This window comes from Alosa sapidissima, chromosome 23 (assembly GCF_018492685.1).
Source record: "Alosa sapidissima isolate fAloSap1 chromosome 23, fAloSap1.pri, whole genome shotgun sequence".
NCBI classification, from domain to species: domain Eukaryota; kingdom Metazoa; phylum Chordata; class Actinopteri; order Clupeiformes; family Clupeidae; genus Alosa; species Alosa sapidissima.
Genome location: NC_055979.1, coordinates 2,277,895 through 2,285,801, shown reverse-complemented (window position 1 = coordinate 2,285,801; position 7,907 = coordinate 2,277,895).

The window sequence follows — 7,907 nt, the reverse complement described above, 5'->3', positions numbered from 1 at the left end:
CATCACATAAAATGTTATTGAGTGTTGTTGATTCACTGAACTTGTGCCCTCGGAACCAAATCTGACAGCAAGCAGCTTTGGAGTTTTGGAAGTAGGCTGCAGGCAGGCAGCTGGTGGATACATAACTGGCAACGACCGAAATGCAGTGTTGAAACACATGTATGAAACGTATTAAATATGCAAACACAGATCCGGTATAAACACTAAACACACTGACCCCCCCCCCCAAAAAAAAAAAAATCTCCCGTTTTTGGAAAGCTAAATGTTGAAGGTATGGCACACACACACACACACACACACTATCTAAATATAGATAGTACTGGATGTAATACAAATGTATATCTAAATACATTTGTAAGAGAAAGATAGTTAGTGGTTAGAAGTTTTTGCAGTATGCAAATTAGCCTGTGTATCACCCACATCCAGAGAATGGGAATGAAGTATCTCTCCGCCAGAATGTTTCACAGTTGCAAACCAGTGCTTAGAGCAGCAGGGTGGTGTTTTCAGCTCCCCTCTCTGCACTCCCACACTCCACTCCTGGAGAGCCAGCTCCTATAGTCTGTAAAGAAGGGTTTCAGCCTACAAACATTTCATGCCATCATAGAGAGTGTAACGGCTCTGTCACAGAAAAGGGAATTACAAAGACACCTTTTGTCATTTATAAACTACATACATTATGCCTACTCATTGCTAACAGACAACTGTTAGATTTTAGATTTGCTAAAATCCTTCTAAATTCCTTGGCATAGGCCTGTGTGTGTGTGTGTGTGTGTGTGTGTGTGTGAGAGAGAGAGAGAGAGAGAGAGAGAGAGAGAGAGAGAGAGAGAGAGAGAGACAGAAAGAGAGAGAGTCAGAGAGAGTCTGTTTGTATTTTGACAGGAGTTCAGTGACACTTGTCAGTTAACAAATTCACAGTCTGTGAAAGTGGTATAAACTGTCAATCAACAAACAGAGGTCAGTAGTAAAGATGATGCCCATGAAAGCATTTCTGTGTGTGTGTGTGCACATACCAACAGCCAAATTATTTTTCATTTAATAATGAAACTTTTCCCCCAACAGTGACAAAATGTTCTTGAAATTCTGCTTTTTCCAGCCTCTGTATGAGAACTCCAAACAACATAATTGTTATGCTAATAATAATAGCAATAGTACTATAACAATGAAGCATCACTGGCTGTCAGATGTATGCCTTTGATAGTCCTAAGGGCTAGACTCCATCTCCCCACATAATAGCACATTATTTTCACGGCTGATTTGCATAGTGTAGCAGAGCGCTTGTGTTGCATTGGGGAACTCGTTGTGGGAGTATGTTCATGTTAGAAGGGTGCAGCGGAGAACAGACTCACAGAGACTAGGATAATACCCTTGATGAAAACCCAGTTGCTTATCTCAATTTTTAATACTGGAATATCAAACATGAGATTTGGCGACTTTGTGCAGACCCCCCCCCCCCCCCCCCCCCCCCCCCGAACACACACCACACACCACACACACTGTCACTTTTTCTCCCCCTCCCTTTCTCCTGCTTGTGCATATTTTATCTCTCTTTTTTATTCATTATTAATGCCCCCTGAGCCTCCTTCTGCAGAAAAAGCTCAAATCTTTATTTTATTTCTATGCTGTTTCATTTTCTATTTAAAAGGGGTGAGAGGATATATAAATATATCTGTTGTCACGATGCTTATGCTATGAAACCATCCTGCCAAAGTAATTTGACTCATTTCATGTTTGCACTTAAAATGGATCACTGAGATACACTGAGTGAAGTGTAAAAACCATTAGAACCTCTGACGGAGGCACATCTAGTTGCATTAGTAGCGATAACTTCTGCATGTGTGCTCATATCCATGCTATCACGCAAGGGAACTTATGCTTGTGTTGATACTGAGTGTATGGGCTTGTCTCTATCAACAAGTTACCACTGAATGAGACTTCATGCAAGCTTCAGTATAAAATATGGATTGTACTTTAAATATATTACAAAAATAAGTTTATATACAGTATATCCCTCTCTCTCTCTCTTTGTGTGTGTGTGTGTGTGTGTGTGCGTGTGTGCTTGTGTAAAAATGTTCCAGTAAAGAGCATTAGATCAATAGGAATTTTCCAGATAAATGTGCTTCTTCACTGCGAACAAAGAGCTTCTGAGTTGTGCTTGTGAGTATGAGGTTCAGAGGACCAAGTATTTCCAGACAATGTCTTTTATCCAATGTCTCTATTCACTTGTTCTCTGCTGAGTACATCCTTTGTGTCAGTGAAGAGCGGATGGAGGCTTCATTTCATGTGTGTGTGTGTTGTGGAGTGGGGTGGGGGTTGGTGAGGGACACACCAAACTACCTGTTTAAACAAACACCTCTTACTCAGGACAATCTCAATTAATGAAACAGCAACGCAGATACAAATCCACAACCCCCCCCCCCCCCCCCACCACCACCCTCCATTAGCTGAGGGATCTCTCTAAAAAAAGCTCTTCAGCTGATATTACTATTATTTGATATCAGACATGGGGGAGTCTGCGGTAGATGGCTCTTTCCCTCCGCACATGGTCAGTCAAGAGCACATGGACAGAGAGGTTCAAGGAATCCATTTCCGTTGATTGTAGAAGTAAAGCTAATTGTTGCAGCATACGCTCCACGAACGAAACACTTCAGTTGTTCAGTTCAACTGCACTACATACACAGATTCAACACTATCTACCCTGTTACCTGAGAGTGGCATTAAATAAAACATTTACTGAACAATTACAGGCATTTTTAAACCAATACTGATATTGTAGGCTACATTATCACCCAGAGAGAAAAATACTCTTATCTGATTGGCTTATTCTGAATAATGGGACAGCTATGAAGTAGATCTGGTACATTTTTTTTTTTAAATAATCACTGTTCCATATCAAGGCTCATTGAATGGTAAGTATAACAACCATAGTAAACGAAAGTTGAGCCTGGAAGCAGGTTTCGCGACGATGGAATCAACTGTAAACAAGCTCACTGCCCAGCCCACTGCTAGCACAGCAGGACCAAAGAAAGTTGTACAACAAACTGAATCAGTCAGCTTCTTTTGAACCCTCCTGTTCTGTTCATTTTATGTATACTAGTTTTGTGTTACCGGTCAAAAATGACCACTGCATTATAACATATAAATTAGTTATAAATCCATAATAACACATATTATCATCTAATGTTGTGATAGACCTTTGTATCAACTTAAGTTCTATTGGATATTACCAATAGAACTATTTGCTATTTATGGCTGACAGAAAGGGGAATATATGAAAGGTTCCATGGGGGCTGGCATAGAAGCAAAGAGGGGGAGTGAGGGTGTGTGTGTGTGTGAATGTACAGAAGCACAGATACAATCCATTTGATCAATAGGTATGTGCCTGGACACTGATCATTTTCTCATCCATTGGGAATACACATTGGTGTTCTAAAGTTCAATAAAACATGCAAATTGTTATGACAATGATCAAAATTTATTTGTGTGTTCAGATGCTCTGTATTAACAAAGTCATTGAGCCTCATTATAGTCAGAGTAAAGTAACAATATTTCTGAGAGAAAAGAATTGCATGGGAATTGCAAAGAAAGGCATGACTATTGAATAGTGAATTAATGGACTTGGCAGAAGAAAACTCCACTTCGCTGCACCTTGTGTGCCTCTGCCTCGTCCATTAATTCCGTATATACAGGGTGCGATTTGTGTAAAAACCAGAGGGGGGGATGATTTTGAATAAGTTTGTAACCCCCCCCAAAAAAAAAAAATGAACGAACGATTCATACCCTAGTAATGTCATGGCTAATAATACCCTATATTATTTTTGCCACCTTTGTAACATTTTAGTTTTAGTTTACCGTGGTGTATGACTGTAAACAGCGAGTGTGCTTGGTATGATGATCAGCTCCTCTAATGCAGGGTAGGACTACGTTTTGACAAGCATACAAATTCACCTTGTTCTTGCCCCATCTGAAATTACTTCTCTACTTTTGCTGCCTCCATCCTTTCTGTATTTGTTGTGTAAAAAAACTTATGATGGCACTGAAGTCTTAAGTTAGTGAATTGGCTAACAGTGTTAGTTGGTAACCAAATAGCATACACATTGTGCTACATGCTGCGTAGGCTACGTGCATTCTCTCTCCTGCTGACTTGCGTTCAGTAGCCAAGTGCGTAATATTGCAAAAGTTGTAAAAATAAATGTGTTTATTGTAGCCTACAGAAAATAAATAGCCTATCATACTGTCAGTTAATTGCCTACAGTGCAGTGAAGAGTTTGGAGAGTAAAGTTATAGGGCAACTTGAAGTTTTATGAAAATAATTTACGAACCAGAACATAAAGACCATGAAGCTTCTATTTCTTGCAGCTGTTAAAACACCCGCTAGATAGTTTAAATACCCACCAACATTCGTTTTTGCAGTACAGATTATTTCTAAAAGTTATTTGTCTACTACTGGCTGATTTATCAAACGAGTGCTTTTACATTCGTCCTCCGCAAACTACAGGTGTTTCGGTAGAGAGCCATTGAATAAGCGATGCCAAGCAATTTCTGTAACACTTTTTGTGACATTCAGCAAATATCTCCTCATTTAATGTAAGTTCCTTCGGACAATAGGCCTACGTTCTACTCTACGTGCAGTTGTCCTCCATCTCAGTTGCATCAGTCTTCTAATTTTGAAGGTTCTAAAACATTATTATGCTTCACTGAATCCTTCTCGTTTTCTTTCATTTGTCCAGCTAACTTTTCCATTGAACCTAGCCATTTATGATGGATTACACACTCGACATTCTGAAATGTCCTACACGATCAAGGCCAAATTCAGTTATCACGCAGCCACTGTGTCAGCAGCATCAGTGCTGATGGTGACGGTGCGTTTCTGATGTCAGATTATTATGTAGGCTAGCCTACTAGACTGTTCTCACGTTGCAGCGCTTTACCTATATGAAGTAGCATTAATCAATATGAGGGGCAGAGGGGGATAAATGTTGTCCCCCCCGACAATAAAAATAATTTAGCAGAGGTAGGGATAGGAAAACCAGAGGGGGGGAAATCCTCACCATCCCCCCCTACAAATCGCACCCTGCGTATATATATGGACTTCTCGGCAGCCGTTATCCCGTACATAACTAATATTGGGAGAAATAGTTATTATACTAGTACTACTACAGCTACTACTACTGCTGCTACTACAACTAATACGGTAACACTTTATTTTAAGGTTCACATGTTAGCCACCAATACAGTAGCCTACATACCTAATTAATAGCCTACCTGTATTAGTGACTTGTAAGGCATGTGTTAGGCAACATTAACGATTTGTTAGGTGTGTATTCACAAATTTCTTGTTCATGACGAATTAAGCCTTTATTAGTGATATAATCTTAATAATGTCCTTGTAAGCCTTGATCTCTACATACTAATTAGTACTAAGTACCAAAATAGAATATGCATAACCTACTTGTATACTGTCTGAATAAATCCCAAATAGTAGGAGAACAGTTGTAGAATATGCAAGTTTATGGCTCAACCTCATTGCTGCATTTCACTGCCCAGGTTGCTGTGTGAAATAGCACTTAATAACTGGGAGATTGGCTCCCATTCTAAAGTGGAAACTGGTTCCTTGGTAGCAAGCACATTATCATCAGTAATACCTCTGCAGAATGTACTTATTAGTCATGAATTGGTTCCATATTCTAAAGTCAGGCACTATTATTATTAAGAATTATATGATGGGAACAGTCCAGACTATAACTCCTGGTCAATACAGACATTCTTTACCCTTAATACATTGCTAGTGCATACATTGTTCATTCAAAATATGGTCACTTGTGGTATGGTCATTTGTGTATATGTGTTTTGTGTGTGTTTTGTGTGTGTGTGCTTGTGTTTGTGTATGTAGGTGTGTTTGTATGGGTGCATGTGTGTGTGTGTGTGTGTGTGTGTGTATGTGTGTTTATGTGTTTGTGTGCGTGTGCGTGTTTGCGCGTGTCATATGTGTGCATGTATGTGTGTGTGCATGTGTAGTGTGTGTGTCTTTATGTATGTGTACATAAATAAAGCAAATCAGGGAACCACCTACTCTGCGATAAGTGCCATGGGATCTTTAACAACCATGGAGAGTCAGGACCTCAATTTAACATTCATGCAAAGGAAAACATCTACAGTACAGTGTCCCTGTCACTGCAATAGGACATTGGGATTGATATTTGTTTGGTGGCTTTTGGCCACAGGGAAGAGTGCCACCTACTGGCCAGCCACCAACACCACTTCCAGCAGGAACCTACTCTTCCAAGTACTAACTAAGCCTGCTTAGCTTCAGTAATTCAGCAAAGTCAGGGTATCTGCTGGTCTGGCTGCTGGCTAAAAACAAAAGGTGAAAGGCATATATGGTTCTAACTGTCTCACTGAATTGCATTATGCACACTCAATTCTCACTGATTTCTGCTAGACAACAAGTACCAAAACATGATTAGTTCATAGATTTCACATGTAAAATACATTTTATACAACCCCACCCCTATCTTGCCTGTTCATAATTCTAAGAAATTGTGTGTGTGTGTGTGTGTGTGTGTGTGTGTGTGTGTGTGTGTGTGTGTGTGCGTGTGCTTGTGGGTGTGCCTGTGTGTGTGTATGAATGTGTACATATGTCTACTGTGTGTGTATGTGTCATACGTATGATTACTGTGAATGTATGTGTGTGTGTGTGTGTGTGAATATCAGTTTATGCACATATGTGCATATGGAATGGGTTAACATGACCCTTGGAGGCAAACATACGCAAAAAATTGGTAATCCTAGGCCCTACGGTTCTCAAGATATTCACAGAAAACTCTGTTGGTGTATGGTCACTAAATGTACACATAAATTAATTTATTGTATGGCCCCCCATGAACGAAAGTCCACGAAACTTGGCATGCATTCAGAGGGTGTCATAATGATCCTACACTTTCAATTTCGTGCAGTTTTGACCTTGTCAGCCAGAGATATTGTGAAATAGAAAAAAAAAATATCTGACTAGCTGTGCGGCGGTCATAATAAGGATACTAATTATAAACAATACTGGAGATAATGAAAATAAAGATTATGGTGAACACTCCCCCATCAACTTGTGGTTTGATTTAACTTCAGCTTCATGTCAGCAATCAGCTAATGGTAATGTAATGCAAACTAAACTGAAAAAAAAAACAGTGCTCTAGAAAGTGCCACAGAAACTAGCCTACAGTAAAGAGAAGACAAGGTGCACCTGCAGCACCTATAACAACACACCCTGTTCTGTTCCAGAATGGGAACTGCTGCTACTGCATTAGGGGAAAGGTGATGGTGACGTGCCTCATGCTTAGTCCTCAAGTATAGTCTACACAGGTATTTTTTTACATCCTTAGTGCTTAATATCCAGTTCACAAAAATTTCAAAAACACACTGAGAACACAAAAACACAATTTCAACACTGGGAACTGGGTTTCTAAGAATGTTGTTTTGGGCCAAGTCCATTTTCAGTGACCTAAAACACAATCTGTGTGTGTGTAAGAAAGGGCTAGCAGAATAGAAAAATCTACGTTTCCAAAAAGTACCCATGTATGTGACAGGGCCCAAGGGAGATTCTCCCGTGGGGGAAAGAGAGAATGAGAAAAGAAGAGAGAGAGAGAGAGAGAGAGAGAGAATGAAAGAAGAACTGGAATCAGCACTTCTCTCCCAGGTGGGGTAGTGAGAGTTTGACCTGTTGGTCCATCCTGGGAGGCCTCAGCTGCTCTTTTCCTTCGGATCTTGCCCTCTCTCTTTGTGTGCCTCTCTCCATTTCGGTACTCTTTTTTTTCTCTTTGTCTTTTTTTCCCTTTTCTTCAATTGTTGGGGAATGGGGAAGTCATATGACAAGGTTTGATAGTGACCCAAAACTTGAGATCTCAAGACAAATGTCT